The sequence below is a fragment of the Miniopterus schreibersii genome (assembly GCF_964146895.1).
Source record: "Miniopterus schreibersii genome assembly, chromosome: 2".
Taxonomy (NCBI): domain Eukaryota; kingdom Metazoa; phylum Chordata; class Mammalia; order Chiroptera; family Miniopteridae; genus Miniopterus; species Miniopterus schreibersii.
This window is the reverse complement of record NC_138102.1, coordinates 181,513,075-181,528,644: the sequence shown is the minus strand read 5'-3', so window position 1 is coordinate 181,528,644 and position 15,570 is coordinate 181,513,075. Positions and strand designations below refer to the sequence as shown.

Below are 15,570 nucleotides of genomic sequence, written 5' to 3'. Positions count from 1 at the left end.
CTGCATACTCCCAGCCTGGGGGTGACGGTTGCCCCTGTCCTTGGTGCCACCAGCCACCTCAGAATCTCTGTCTGGACACTCAGCCTCCTGCTCTGACATGCAGTAGGTGTGTTTGCACAAACCTGTCTCATCCCTGTAGACACAGATCAAGGACCTCAGCCCTCATGATGGTCTAATTAGCCCTACGGTTAATGCTCCTCCAGTGCTCCCCATGGGCTGGGTTTCCAGCAGGGCCCGCCACAGGGAATCCTCAGAACCATTCTGTGGGACAAGCCCCAGTGCTCTTCAGCACTTATAGATGGCAAAATGGAGCTCAGAGGGGTTAAGAAACTTGCCCAAGGTCACGGAGCTAGTGAGGGGGCAGGCCCAGTATTTGAAACCAGGCAGTTTGGCTTAAGTCCACACTTGTGACTGTGATGCGTTGAGATCATTCAGCCTCTTCCAGCTGCTGTTTTGGCAAACGAGGAGCTCAGCACAGGCCGGTGGCTTCCCAAGGTCAGACCCAGCTGCTCCAGACCCCTGGATCTGGGGAATGGGCTCTTTGCACATGAATGCGAGTGAATTTGTCTGTCACAGTCATCCCTGGCTTCTGTGCCCAGCACACACTCGGCACGCAGGCCAGTGGACGATGGGCCGATTGTACCAGAATAACTTCCCTGTTCATGCGTTCACTCATCCATTTCTGTACTAAGATTCCTCTTGGTGCCAAGCCCTGTGCCTGGCCCTGGGGGTAGAGAGTGGAGCAAGATGCATCTTCTGCTCATAACAGCTGAGATTTGGTCAGAGGGAGGAGGGAAGAAAGGGCGCTCTGGGCCTGGGGAATGGCTGATGCATTTGGGAACCCCCATGGTTTCTGGCAGGATTGGTTAAAGGGAGAGGATACTGTCAGGATCTGACATGGCCAGGCCAGTGGGTGGGTGGGGGGTGGGGAGGCAGATGGGAAGTGTGAAGGGAGTTAGCCACAGGCGGAGGGTCAGCTGCTCTGTCCCCTGCTCCACTCTGGAGCTCTGAGGGAGGGGGGTGCCTATGAGAAAACGATGCGGTTGCTGCTTTTCTGGGTCACAACTGGAAGGGGAAGTGGGGGCTGGGGGCTGGGTGGGGCTGAGGTCACAAGGCAGGAGCTGTGGTGGCAGAGCAGCACCCCGGCTCAGGTCAGGGGGGGTACAGATCTGCAAGTGCTAGTCCCTCAGAAGCCGGAAGGGGGAGAGGGAAGTGGACCCAGCAACCAGCTGCTCTGACCTCAGCTCCCACCGCTCACTTCCTCACTCACTTCCCACTGTCCTTTCTACCGCTTCTCCAATGCATCCAGCTCATTCCCACCCCAGTGCCTTTGCACCTGCTGTTTCCTCTGCCTCAAAATGGCTTTCTTCTTTTAATCATTCATCTCTTCAAATGTCACTCCTCAGATTAAGTCCCCCACCCCCTCTAAACTGCACCACCCCCTCCCCCTCCATCTTCCCTACCCCCAACATTCATTATTGCCCTTCTCACTGCCTGCCACTCAGTGTCTGCTGGCTCACTCCTCCATTGTCTGTTCCCCTCTCAGGGTATAAGTTCAGTTGGGACAAGGGCTTGATTTATCTTGTTTACCACTAAATCCCGAGATCCAAGCACAGTGTCCGGCACACAGTGGGCCCTGAACAGCATAGCACTGAGCACTTGCCCTGTGCCAGGCACCTTCCTAAGGGCAGTAACTCATTTAATTCTGAAAATGCTGTAAGCAGGGGCCAACCCAAGACCATGGGGGGCCTGTGGGTCACTGTCAGGACTTGAGGGAGATGGAAACCACTGGAGGACTTTGAGCAGAGGTGTCTCTGCTCCACAGGGTCACTCTGGCTGCTGTGCAGAGAACAGACTGCAGGGAGTGCAAGAGGAGGGAGACCAGTCAGGAGGCCACTACATTTGTCCAGGCAAGAAATCATGGCCAGATTAAGGAGGTGGGTGGAGATGTGAGAAGCAGTTGGATTCTGGATTATTTTTGAACATCAGTTAGACAAAATTTGCAATGGGTCAGGTTCCAATGAACTACTGCTGTGTAACAAACCAACCCAAAACTTAGTAGCCTAAAACAACAAGAATAATTTTATTATTTCTCATAGTTTCTGTGGGTCGGAAGTTAGGGATGAACTTGGCTGGCTGGTCTGGCTTGGGGGTCTTTCATGCGTTGCAGTCAGTGGTTGGAGCTAGAATAGCAGGGTAGGAGCAGTAGGTGCTGGCGGGCGTCTTTCTCCACTTCCTGTGCTCTTCCTTAGGGCCTCTCCATTTGTTCTCTCCCTGTGAGCTGGTTGGGCTTCCTCACAGCATGGCGGCTCAGAGCTGCAGAGGCCAGTGTCCCAGGAGAACCATGCAGAAGCAACATTGCATTTTGTGACCTAGCTGAAAAGCCAGAACATTGCTTTTGCAAGTTCAAGTCTACCCAGATTCAAGAAGAGGAAACACGGGAGAAGCACATCTCCATGGGAGGAGCACCAGTGTCCCACTATAAGAATGAGTGGGATGAAAAATATGGCTGTGGTCCTCTCTGGGAAATGCAACCTGTCACTGATTGAAAAAGCCAATTTGAGTGTTGTCACTGCATAATGTGACCAAATTGCTCAGCCTCCTCACGCCTCCGTTTCCTCATTTGTAAGAGAGAGCAAATAGCAGCTACAGTCTAAGGTTGGGATTGCACAGGAGTCTGCCTCTGACTGTGACAGGCTCGGTGAACTTGAGCTTCCCCTCCCCACTTCCCGCCAACTGTGCGCCTCCACACCCTGCAGCCCGGAGGGTCTCCTCCACAGAGAAGACAGAAGCAGGTGCGGAGCGGCTGTGCCTGCAGGGCTGTGCTAAATTTGCGCCACCTGCCTGGGCCTGGGCCTGGGCCTGGGCTGCCCTCCTCCTGTGTGTGTGTGTGTATGTGCCTGTGGCCATGCGTATGTACAGGTGTGCCTGTGTGCGCACACCCATGAACTCTTGTGCCTGTGAATGCATCTTGCTCCCAACCAAGCCACAAGGAGCACTCAGCTGCCAGCCAGCTGCTCCTTCAGGAAGTCCGGCCATGTCCTCCTGAACCAGATGCTCACCTGCTCCTGAGGCTTTCTCTCAAACCCAGTCCTCAGGTGCCCCCTTCACCTTTCCTGTCACCATCACCTCCGACCTGCAGGGGCCCTCCATCCTCCCTGCCCTCCTCTCCAGGGCCCATATGGCTGCCTGCGTGATCCCCTCAGATACAGGCATGGATTCTAGAAAGGACAACACTGCAGTATTGGCAGGCAGGCCAGTGGCTGCCAGGAGCTGGGGGGAAGGGGCAGGAATGAACTTTCAGGGTGACAAAAGTGTTCTATGTCCTGATCGAAGCAGAGGTTATATAACCGCATGCACTGAGTTTGATAACTGGTGACTTTTATTGTGAGTACACAACACCTTGATGAAGATCACAACAACAAAAGCTTCCCAGACTCCTCAGCCATCCAAGTTCTTGTTGAGTACCTACTGTGTACCTGGCACTGTTCTAGGCACAGCAGTAGACAAAATGGACAAAATACCCTTTCTCACAGGGCAGCAGGAGACGGCAGACACAATTCCTACAGGGAATATAACAGATAGCGATGCTCTGTAGAAAATCAGAGCAGCCCAGGAAACAGGAGAGGCCAAGCTCATTTCAAGGTCTTCAGGCGACCTGTTTCCTCCCAGAGGTATCCATCTGAAGCAGTTCCCCAGCAGCCTGAAGGGGGGCCAGGCTCGGGGGGGGGGGGCTGGTGCTTCCTGTCCCAGCAGGAGGAGATGACAGAGGGAGGAGACACATGGACACACCTGTGCTCCTACCTCAATGTCAGGGTGCAGGGACTCCAGCTGGTTCCGGTCCTTGTGATCTGGGCCTGGGGACACATGTTCTCCTCAGACACCAGGGCACACACACTGACATGGGGCTCTGGTCCGAGTGCAAGTCCATAGCCCAGTTTGGGCGCTCGTTTCCTTTCACACAAATCCTATGGCTTCCACACTCTCTTAGAGCAGAGCCTGTGGGCACAAACACGTACCGGCTGGTGCACACGCAGCTCACACGCCCTCGGCTCTGCTGCACCGCAGCGGGAGCGAATGCTTGCTGAGCTCTTACTCTGTGCATTCTCTCTCAGTCTCCCCAACAGCCCTACGAGGCAGGTTCTCTCATGATCCCAGGTTACAAATGGGAAAAGAGAGGTGCCAAGGACAGGTGCCCAAAGTCTGAGCCTGACAGCGGAGAGCCAGGATCTGAAGCCAGGCCGTCTGGCCCTGGGGCTAGTGTCTGTGGCTCTCCATAGACACCACCATGCATTGGACACCTGTTTCCAAAGTCTCCTACCCATCCAGAGGCCCTGTGCCCCACATGTGCTCAGCACCTCAGAGCTTACAAAGCCCCCTCCCACCCTAAGATGGGAGCAGGGTGGGTCAATTGATTTACAGAAGGGGAAACTGAGGGAGGAAGGACGGGATGGGTCTGGCTCCAGGTCTTACAGGGGTGAACAGCAGAACGAGGACTGGACTCACCTCCCTGACTCCTGGTCCATCTGCTTCAACCTGCCCTTTGGAAGTGTTGAGCCCCTGGTCACCACCAGGTGCAGATCCCCTGCTGCACAAACCCGGGACCTTTCTGGAGAGCTGCGAGCGAGAAGCATGGGTGGGCGACAGTGCATCTCAGCGCTGGGCGGGGCGGGAGCCTCCTGGGAGGCGCGGCGCTCAGCCTAGTCTTGGGGACTGTGGGGGTGAAGACAGAGACTGAAGGCCAGGTGACCTGGGTCCTGAGGCCACTCCTGGGACTGGCCCCTGTGGGGGCCTGAGCACAGCAGGTATGCCTCATTCATGCTGTGACGGGTGGGCTTGTTCCAGCCAGGGGGACAGGGACTGCAGATGACTCTGGAATCGGGACTCCCTGAGGGAAAGCAGGCTCTGTCCCCTTGCACCTGCCTGAAGGTGAGGCGTGCTGGCCCAGAATGTGGCTCCCAGCCCATCCACGCCCTCTCTGTCCTCTGCTGCGGCCATGCCGTGCGGGCCAGGCATTGTTCTCAGGTTTAAAAATAAAGGCATCTTGGCCTGGGTGCTGCATCTCGCTGCAAAAGGAGGCCTCACCCAGCTCCTCCACTAGCATAGCTGGGAGCGTGGAGGGTCCCCAGAGAATCGCCAGCACCTCAGCTTTTCCTGCCACGAGAGGCATGAGCTGTGGGTGTCTGGGTGCCGGCTGCCTTCGGCTGCTTTCTCCTCACTCTGGCCACTCACAGCTGCTCCTAACCCTCACCAGAAGCTTCCAACATTTTGGGGCCACTGCAGGAAATGCAGCTCCCCCCAATACCCTCTTTTTCCCACCAGCTGATAATGCTGATGATAATAGCTATGTCCTAACAACTCCAGTGGGGAAGGCACTGTTATTATTACCATTAGACAAATGAGGAAATTAAGGCTCAGAGTGGTTTAGTAACTTGCCAAAGGTCACACAGCTGGTCAGTGGAGGAGCCAGGGCTCGAACCTAGGTCTGTCTGACTCCTGAGTGAGAATCATAGCCAGGTACCCCACTGCCCCTCATCACTCCAGTGCTGCACCTCCCCCTGCTCCTGTCCCAGGCTCTCCCGGGGCCAGCAGAGGGAAGAGGTTTTCCAATTCCCCTATGCGGACAGGGATGGGAAAACCAAGTGGGAGTGGGAAGACGGAGGGAAACAGCCAGGGCCTGTGTGTGTGTGTGTGTGTGTGTGTGTGTGTGTGTGTGTGATCTTATTAAAATCTCACACCAAGTCCTGGCACAGTAGATTGTCTCCATTTTGTGGATGAGGAAACTGAGGCCCAGAGAGGCAGTCACTGTTGAGTTGGGATTTGAACCCAGATCAGCCCAAAGCTCTTTCTTTTACACCCAGAGTCTGAAGGGTTAATATGAATCTCTAACATAGAGCACTGCCTCCCCCCTTCCCCAACAGGGTTCAAGTGTAAACCTAGAGGCATCAGTGGGTGTGGGCAGCAGGAGGGAAGAGTGTGATGGGGAGCACTGTTGCTAGGGAACCAGCTCCCCCACTTCTGGAGGGATGGTGAGTAGAGAGAGCAAGCCAGTAGTCAGGGCAGCTCTAGTACAGGATGTCCCCCACCTGAGATGAGGCAGGCAGGCCAGCCCTCCCCCCGTGGCTCATGGCTGCCAGCCTCCCCATTCCAGACAAGATCCGGTGATCCCCCATCCGCCCCCGAGGCCTCTGCCAAGGTTGGCACAGTGGTGCTGGCACCGGAAAGCGACATTCCAGAGGCCCCCCGCAACTCCCTGCCAATCCGAGATTCTTGGCAGAGCAGGAGAGCGGGGGCTTCTGGGAAATGCTCAGGGCAGGAGCATGGGGGTAAGGGTTGCAGCTGGGGAGGATTTGGAAGGGTCCAGGGTCAGAACACCTGTCCACAGGATGTGGGAGGAGCCAGGCCAGACCCAGGGCAGACCCCCACCCATCCCCTAGGGACTGTGCATCCCCCGTCTGCTCCCCCCCACCCCAACAGGAGCCCGGGCTAGGGTGACAGTGCAACCTTCAGAACAGGGGACTGGGCCCAGGGCAGTGTCTCAGACATGTGTTCTTCAAAAGACACATCCTTTTCAGGTGCAAGGTTTCTCTTACCACCTGCTGTAAAAGGTTTTCCAGGCAAAGCTCTGCCTCCCTGTGTGACCTTGGGCAAGACCTATGACGTCTCTGGGCCTCAGAGGCTCGGGAGAGGAGTGAAGGGGGTCAGTCTTGAAGAAGCCCTCTAGCAAACAGTTTCTATTATCCCAAGGTGTTGTGACTTTGGTCTCCTCCCTGGTCTCCCTACACAGCAGCCAACAGATCTTTTGAAATGTGTGCTCCAGGCACTGGCTCCCCTGCTCATTGCCCTGGGGAGGGACCACCTCTCACCTAGAGTAGGCTGCCTCAGGACCCCTGGGCCTCCTGGGAGTGGTGTCCCAGCCTCCTGATGGCCCCAAGCCAGACAAGTCTCTTCTCTGCTGGGCACCTGTCCTTGACCCCTCTCTGGCCTAGATGGCTCAGCCCCACCCAGACCTGCGAATAGTTCTTTCTGGTCATCCAAGACAGCTCAAATGTCACCTCTCAGAGAGGCCTTCCTTGACCCTTCCCTGGACCAGGGTCCTCTGCCCCACCAGGTTTTGTGATCTCTCTGATCTATTTCCTTCAGAACATTTGTCATGACTAAAATGATCTCCGTCACTTATTGTTTACTCGCTGATTGTCCTTCTTCCTCTAGACTGTCTACTCATGGAGGTCGTGGTCGGGCTTTTTGCCCAGGGGTGGGCCCAGCATGCAGCAGCCCTCAGTAAATCGGTTTTAAATGGATGCCTGCGAGGCTTGGCTGTTTTTCCCAATTGCCCAGGTCCCTGGTTCTTCAACCTGCGCTTTTTCCACGGGTGCTTGATGCTCCCTCCTTCCCTCTGTGGCCTCCCCTACCCAGGCTAGTGGTCAAGTTCTTGGGGACTCAGCTCTGGATGCAGCAGCCAAGGGGCTGGCAGGGCAGGGCAGGGAGGGAGGGAGGGAAAATCCATGACCCTGGTTCCCTCGTGGCCAGTTCCCCAAGAGCAGGAGACCAGCCCTAGACCTGGAAACCCCCTGGGTCTGGCTGCTGAGGTGGTGATTCCGGGGTGACCTCATCGCCTTGAAAGGAGGGCAGCAGGGGCAGGAAGTGGAAAATCAGAGGAGCATTTGATTCAGCTCAGGCCCGACAATATTCTTGGAGTCCCCATTGTTGTGAGGGGCCAGGGGGCAGATGTCCACTGAATGGCTGGGTCTGAGCCATGCCACGTTGTCTGGGCACGAAGGGGTTGGGGGCAGCGGAGGGGTGGTCCCCTTCCTGCCAGGGGAGAACCCAGGCCAAGGGTCGTCAGGTGGAACTTGGGCGTGGTGCAGGGTCTAGAGCTGCCCTTGGGATTAAGGCTCAAGGTGGAAGGAGGATGCCTCCCAGATGGGGGGCTCTGGGTGGATAGCAACCGCTCAGCTGTCCTCCTCTCTGCTCTGCCATTTGACAGGCCAAGGGCCCGCGGCTCACACCCAGGGAGCTAGTTGCTGAAGGCGGCATAGACACAGTGTCCTGAGTCCCAGCCTCAGTCTGCAGCAGTCAGCTGTGCCCCTGGCCCACTGCCCTCCCACCAGGCCAGGCAGCCTGGGTGACAGCAGAGGGTGGCTCTGCCTGCTCAGGCTCTAGAACCTGTTGCCATGGCAACCCAGGGTCCAGGCCTGCCCTGCTCTGGAGATGAGCCCGAAGCTGAGGATTTTCTTGGGTGAGCATGCAGGGGCTGAGGGTGCCTTCGGACCCTGGCCTACCAGAGCCTGGGACCGAGCCAGCAGCCCAGCCTAGCTGCCTGGACTGACAAGGGCTAGGCCAGTGATTCCTGCGGGAATCCTGTTTCTGCACCCACACCTCATGCCTGCACTGCGACCAGGCCGCTAAAGAAGGGTGATGACTGTCCCCAATTCAGGGCAACCCTGGTGTGGACAGGCTCAGCAGGCCAAGTGTCCAGGAAATGCATGCTCCTGTTCAAGCCCCTACCTCCCATCCTGCAAATCCCACCGATGCTCAGGGAACTTTTGGGGCCACCTGCCTTGAAGATGGGGGAGAGGACCAGAAGTTCCAACAGACCTTCTCTTCCTATTGACCTGTGACAGGCAGAGGGAGAGGACCAACGATGCTCAGAGGGTGTCCCCTGCCTCTCCCTAGCTCAGGAAGGGCCTTGAGAATGAAGCCAGCCCCTCCCCCACCCCAGCCCATCAGGGGTGAATAACCGGAGGGTCAGAGCTGGGAAGAGGCTGGTCCGAGGCCTTCATGGGCAGCAGCTTCGCCTGCCCTCCTGGGCCTGCCCACTGCGTCCCCAGGCGCCAGATCTCCTCTCCCCGCAGCCTCACTGCCTGGCCCCGGGCGGGTGGCCGGAGGCTGCTCACTGCTCCTCTGGATTTCACACCATGACTCATGTTATCATGTTCTCAGGAGCTGAGTAACCACCTGAGTTATTTATACCCTGGCTTCCTTCCCTCCTCCCAGCACCGGGCAGGGAGGATGAGGTGGGGGTAGGGAGGAACCTGGGAGGGGGGATTCCGACTGGGAGAAGGCAGCTGAGCGCCCCCCACGTGCCCTCCCCTGGGGTACCACCCCCGTAAAGCACCCAAAAATAACCGTGGCTCTCTCAGCACAACAGGATGGGCCTGGATCCATGGCATCGATACATAGGTACTATGATGGTTTGGGGAGGGGGGAATTCCTTTCCCGAGCGAGTCACCCGTCTGGAAAAATAAAGAAGGAAAAAGCTGAAATTTTTTCCTTCCATCAAAACAGGAAGAAGCTGGGGGCAGTGAGAGGGTGGACAGGGAGATGCTGGGTGGAGGCCGAGATGCACCCTGCACCCTGTGGTGGTCTTCAGGGAAGGGGAGCCCCCAGGCGCCCGCACCCTGGGCAACCCTGTGTGGGCCAGCCTCAGCTGCCCGGGGGTGGTTTTTTGCTCCTTTCCTCCCAGCCCGTGTGCTTTCATGGACACACACAGATGCTCACATACCCACAGACCGTGTTCCCCCCCCCCCCGTTCCCATGCTGCACAGACACGCTTGCCCATCCCCGAACACCCCCTCCAGACCCCACAGGAGAAAAGGTCTCACTCTGGGTGGGTGGGACTTGGGGGGTCTTCCATTCCCCTAGAGCATTGTCCTGGGAGTCCTGCGACTTAAGTTCAAATTTGACTTTGCTCCAACTCTAACCAGCAGATGATCTTAGGCAAGTCTCTTTCTCTGAGACTCGGTCTTCTTGTCTGTAATAAGGGTGGGGACATTCCCTCTGGGCAAATCATGGGGATGGCCTGGGTCAAGCTGGAACCACAGCTTCTGTCTACCGAGTACTCTATGTGCTAAACACCAATATTCTGTCACAAGATCAATCTTATCACCAAATGTGGTAGGTTCCAGAGTTATCCTTGTCTATGGCCCAGAGGGCAGGGACTGGCCCAGGGTCAAAGGGCTGGGACGCGGTGGAGGTTGGTGGGGAACTGTGGGTTCCTCCGCGCTGTTCTCATCCAAGAATGAAGGAGATGTCATGAGCCTGGAGGAGACGGGGGAAGGGAAGAGGGGACGAAGTGAGACGAGGGCCACCCAGCTGCCTTGGGCCTTGTGCTCCTACCTGGGACCATCAATGACAATGCCAGCCTCAGTGGCATCAGCAGGGATGTGCCCCAATGACCAGGGGGCGCATCTTTACCCAAGGAACGTTGCGCCCACCGCTGTGGTGTAACTGTTAAGATGGTTAGTCACCCCCCTGGGCTGCCCTCTGTTTGCTTATTGACTGACGTAAGCACCGTCCAAGGGCCTTTGTACAGTGTCTCAGTCTTTCTGTCCGTCTTCCACCTGCCTGCCTCAGCCTGTAAGCTCCCTAAGCACAGGGGGCTCAGAGAGGTGAGCTGGCAACATAAGACCCAATTCTGTGTGAGGACAGCCCCGGAGTACCATGCAGGGCACGTCTGCACATCCTGGTGTTGTGCCCCAGGATGGTGTTGGGGCCCCATTCTACAGATGAGGACACTGAGGTCTTGGGCCCAGCACAAGTGCCGGGGATGACTGCTCCCGGAGGTGTGGCTCTGACACCCATGACACTGGTTCACATCTGCCTCAGCCACCTTCTGATCATGTGGATTAGGGAAGTCAAATGATCTCTCCAGGACTCAGTTTTCTTGTCTGTAAAATGGGGATATAGTTCGCTCTGCCTGGATTGTCAGGTGGCTCAGGAGCTGATGTATTAGTAGTTAGAGCCCCGTGAAATCATAACCCTTTGTGACCTACCCTTTGGATCAGTGCTTCTCTACCATGCACATGAGGCTCTGGGATTCTTCTTAAAATGCAGATTCAACTCAGCAGGTCTGAGGTAGGCTTAACACTGCATTTCTAACAAGCGCCCAAGTGAGGCAGCTGCTGGTCATTGGGCCACACTCTCTGGAGCAACAGCGTAGATCTAGACCATGCACCGGACTGTGCTAGGCACTGCTCTGGTGCCTAGGCCTGTCCTCACATCCCATCCTTATGGCATCCCTGCAAGGCAAATGTGGCCATCCCATTTACAGGTGGGGAAGCTGAGGCCCAGAGAGGTCAATGCCCTACCCAAGGACACAACCAGAAACTGGCAGGGCAGGGTCTCAAAGCCAGGCCTGTGGGGTTTCAAAGCCAGGATCCTTGTCCATGAATCTGAACCTTTGCCCAGGCCCCCGGCCCATGCCCTGGAGAAGCTCACAGTCCTGATGGGGACCTAAGGTATACCCAGGACATGGAAACATCTTCAAGTGGCCTCCAGGCAGTGATGGGAAAGGACAACTGCTACTTTTGGCAACTCATCCCAGGGAAAGCTCTGCAGTGGGCAGGCAGGAGTGGTGAGGAAGTGGGTGAGACCTGAGTTGGAGAGGAGTGTGAAGGGTGCTCTGGGAACAGTACAAGGTGTGTTTTAGGGTAAAAAGAAGCCATCCACTAGTCCTTGTGAACCCTAGCCTCATCCAGACCCCCTTCTCTCCTCCCACCTCCTTCCCTCCGTCTCTACCAAAAATACTTCCAGAACCACTGCCCTGGGGTCCTGCCCCCCAGCAGAGGAAGGCTGGGGTCCCTGGAGTTGGCAGGTCTGTCACCCCATTTCTTCCCCTGACTCGCTATGTGACCTTGGGCAAGTCACATGACATCTCTGAACCTCAGATGTACCCTCTGAACACCCTTGGCTTGTACTGCGGGGACAGGGTTTTGAACATCGACACTGTGTCAGACCTTCTCCCAAAGGGGAGCTTCCTAATAGTGGCGGGAGGAGATGAGGGCCTGGGGTGGTAGGATGAGGCAGGGTGAGAGGAAGGCAAGGACAGAATTATCTGTAAGGGCTGCAGGCCACTGCACCTTCCACCCACGTTTCCTTTTTAGCAGCCTCTAGGGTCCCCTGTCCAGCATCAGCCCATCACAGTGGGTCACTGCTCGCCACAGTGAGAGGAGGCTCCTTCAGCCAGGGGTCCCTAACACCCACCCCAGGGCCCTCCCCAGGCAAGGTAGAGCTCAGCCAAAGTATGCGGGTGCATGAGGCTAGGGCCCAGGTGAACCAGGCAGCTGTGTTTTCATCTTTGCCTGGCAGATGGGCATAGATGCCCTGAGAGTGACACTGGCACCAGGCTGCCCAGGTTCAAATCCCAGCTCTGTCCTCAGTCATCCTGGACCTTGCAAAGCTGCTCCAGACCTTGGGTCCCCCATCTGTACAATGGCTCCTCTCTTTCTTATAGGCACGTTGTGAGGCTTACCTGAGTTAATACACCTGTAGGGTTTGGAGCGAGCTGCTGACACAGTGAGTGCCACGTAAACATTTGCTCTTAGGAATATTGATGAAATGTTGGTGACATTTACACCATGTCTGGCTTCCCTTTACAGGCCCATCAGGTTTCCTGCAGTTACAATATCTTCCTCTGAAAAGCTGCTGAGGGTCTGTGCTGTACTAGCCAGACCCCCACCAGAGGGGCTGCTGCTACCTGCCTGGCCCTCTCTCCCTCCTGGCCCATCCTCCCCAGAGTCCCCAGTCAAATCCTCAGAACAGGGCAGGAAGGACATCCTGGGCTGGCTAACCCAGATCTCCTGCCCAGCTTCCCATCTAGGGGGGCTGCAAATGGCTTCTCGCCCTGGGGTGGGGGCAGGTTCTGGGGGCCCACTGACTCCAGCCCTGCATAGCTTCCTCCATCTAGCTTGTTTAATTTTCTATGTGCAAAGTGACATGAAAAGATGGGTGGCTCTGATCAAGGCCACACCGGGAGGTATCATGTAACAGGGAGATGGCAAAAGTGTAGGTTTGACATCACAGCCCTGATTCAAATCCTGGCATTGCCAGTTCCTTGTTGGGTGATGCTGGACAAGCCAGTATCCCTCTCCGAGCCTCAGTGCCCCGTCCTCAGGTATGAACGCTGTAAGAGGACCATGGCTCCGGGAAAGGGGTAAGGACTCGGCTAGCCTTGGTCCGCAGTAGATAAAATGGGAATAATTGCTGTACCTCCCTCATTGTGGTCAGTTCAGGTAAAGCACGTGGCCCAGGGTGAATGCCCTGTAAATGGGGTTGTCACCATCATCAGAGCCCCCGAGGCCCAGCAGGCGAGCAGCAAAGGGTGCACCGGGAATGAGCTTTCTCACAAAATTCTGGTGGGGTCATTTCCCAGGGCCAAGTGGCCCAGCTCCCCTCACCCTGGGGGGCTTGGCTCCATTTCCAGCCAGCCTCCAGGACAGGTAGATCTGAGCTGCCCCGTCCAAACATCCCCTTCCTTGTCTGGAGACTGGAGGAACTAAAACGCATCGCTTGGCCCAGGAAAACAAACACTGCGCTTCCCTTGCCTTTGTATACAGGACACAAGGCCAAGGCTGCAGAGGCCATGAGGTGGGCTCCCCCAGGCTGTCCTAGGTCTGGGGGTCCGTCAATCAGTCTGTCTGTCTGCCTGCCTTCCTGGGGCCTCTCCTGCCTCCTTGGTACTCATAGCCACAGTGGCCAGAGCCTCCCAGGGTAGGGGCTCAATGTGAGGACACCCCCTCACCCCAGGGGATGTGCCTGGCTTTCCCAGCCTTGGGCTCCTCTCCTAGAGCTGCCTTTGGAGTTCACTGCGTGTGTGTGTGTGTGTGTGTGTGTGTGTGTGTGTGTGTGCAGGCCCACGCCCGTAGTAATGACACTGATCATCCTGATAGCCAGCATTTGTGGATTGTTTATTTCATCTTCTAACACTAGGGATGCAATACTCATTTGCCTCCATGTGCTAATTGCCATTGTTATCCGTTTAACAAAGAGCAAACTGAGGCTCAGAAAAGTGGAGTCACTTGCTCAAGGTCATGATCGAATAAGTGGTAGAGTGGGACTTTGAACCCAGGTAATCTCTGACGAGTAACCTGGTCCCTTACCCTCTCTGAGTCTCAGTTTCCCCATCTGTAAAATGAGCACGTACCATGTACTGCCTCCCTTACTGGTGACCATGAGGGTGAAGCGGGGAGAAGCCGTGCAGACAGGGAGGAAGGGACAAGGTAGCCAGGCACTTGGGGGGCCAGACTGCAGCTCCAAGGTGTGGGGCAGAGGATGCACTTGGCTCTCATATACCCTGGGGCTGGGGTCTCAGGCCCTTTGTGACATGGCCTTGGACTGTCCCCACTTTGGAGCCCCATGTCCTTCTTCATCAAGCCAGGAAAAGTACACTTGCCTGGCACGGGTGCTGCCAGGGCCCCCGCCGTGGGATGGGGGTACCTAGTACACGGCATTCCCAGCCTCTGGACTTGAGTCTGCCCCTGGGATTGAAGGCAACTCCTTCCTCAGCCCTGGGGCCTCACTCTCAGGGTGTGAGATTTTAATGGACACAAGGGTGTATGGCTTGTTCTAAACACCCAGTCTTTTGGGCAGATCCCCCTCCCCAGCACTTGGCTGAGGGCTGTGGCCACTTGGTTTTCCACTTGGTTCAGACCTGTCAGAGGATTGGGGGGTGACAGTCATGGGGATACGGCCCCCACCCCACATAGACCTGCTCCCAGCCGTACTGGAAAGCCTGATTCCTTAGTGGCCCCAGTGCCAGAGATAAGCTGTGAGGGCAGTGCCCCTGCCATGCCCTCTGCTTCCAACTTTAGAGCATCAAGCCCCTCCTCGCCTCTCTCCACCCCTCAGGCAGGGTCTGACACCTTTGCACGGGCCAGGACTGAGAGAAGCAGGTGAGACGCTCACTCATTTATTCATCCCTGCAGCGGACGTTTATAGGGCAGCTACTGCACGGTGGGAACCGGAATGAGGCCCTTGCTCGTCTGGAGCTCAGTCTAGTGCTGGACCTATCCATGGGCAATGACAACACCACGGGTACGCGCTATGGGAACCCAGAGCAAACAATAAGCCAGGGTAGAGGGCTTCCTGGAGGAGGTGCAGACTAAGCTGAGACTGACAGGAGGATGAGAGGAACTGTTCTCTAGAGAACTCCTTGTGTGGAAAGACCCACACATTGACATGGTGTCTGCAAGAGGGTACAGGAAAGGGGTTCCCCTTAGCATGGCACTTAGGCTCCATGCCATGTGGTCCCTGCTGCCTCTGTGGTCCCTGTCCTGCCACTTCTAACCAGTGCACAAAGACACCTGGATTGTAATGATTTGTGTCTATCTCAGGAGCCAGGGAGGTCCCAGACTACAGGACTGGGTCTCCTTCCTCATTCCATTCCCCAGTGCCTCACACAGGGCCCACACACAGTAGGTCCTCACTGATGCTCTGCTCAGTAGTCCTCCCCTCTTTGCATCTCCTCCGAGGCTGAGCTGTGTGCTCCCTCCTTTGTGCTCCTACGGCATTCTGTATGCAAGTGAGAGCTCATGTTGGTAGAGCATTTTTCACTTGGCAAAGCACTTTTACATATTAATGTGTTCGATGCTTACACAAGCCCTGTGTAAAAAGTGTCATCATCATTACCTGCCAGGAGTCAGAACATCATGGTGGTTTAGATGTGTGGGCTCTGCCGCTGGACTGCTTGGGTTCAAGTCCTGGCTCTACTGCTTAATGGCTGTGTGACCCTGAACAAGTTGCTTAACCTCTCTGCACTTCCAATTTCTCCATTTGTAAGATAAGGATAAC

At 56.2% G+C, this 15,570-nt stretch overlaps 1 long non-coding RNA gene across 2 annotated transcripts in view; it reads right to left on the bottom strand.

Moving 5' to 3' along the window:
- Positions 1–2,057: 2,057 nt before the first annotated feature.
- LOC308553323 overlaps positions 2,058–15,570 on the bottom strand; it is a 17,471-nt gene continuing 3,958 nt past the window's right edge. Inside the window, exons 2-4 of one of the 2 annotated variants that reach the window (XR_013998226.1) lie at positions 4,507–4,713; positions 3,805–3,999; positions 2,058–2,376 (exon numbers count right to left, since the gene is read on the bottom strand). This is a non-coding gene — a long non-coding RNA (uncharacterized lncRNA). Of the gene's footprint in view, positions 2,377–3,361; positions 3,564–3,804; positions 4,000–4,506; positions 4,714–15,570 lie in introns of those variants that run through there. The other variant, XR_013998227.1, reaches the window with a different exon arrangement.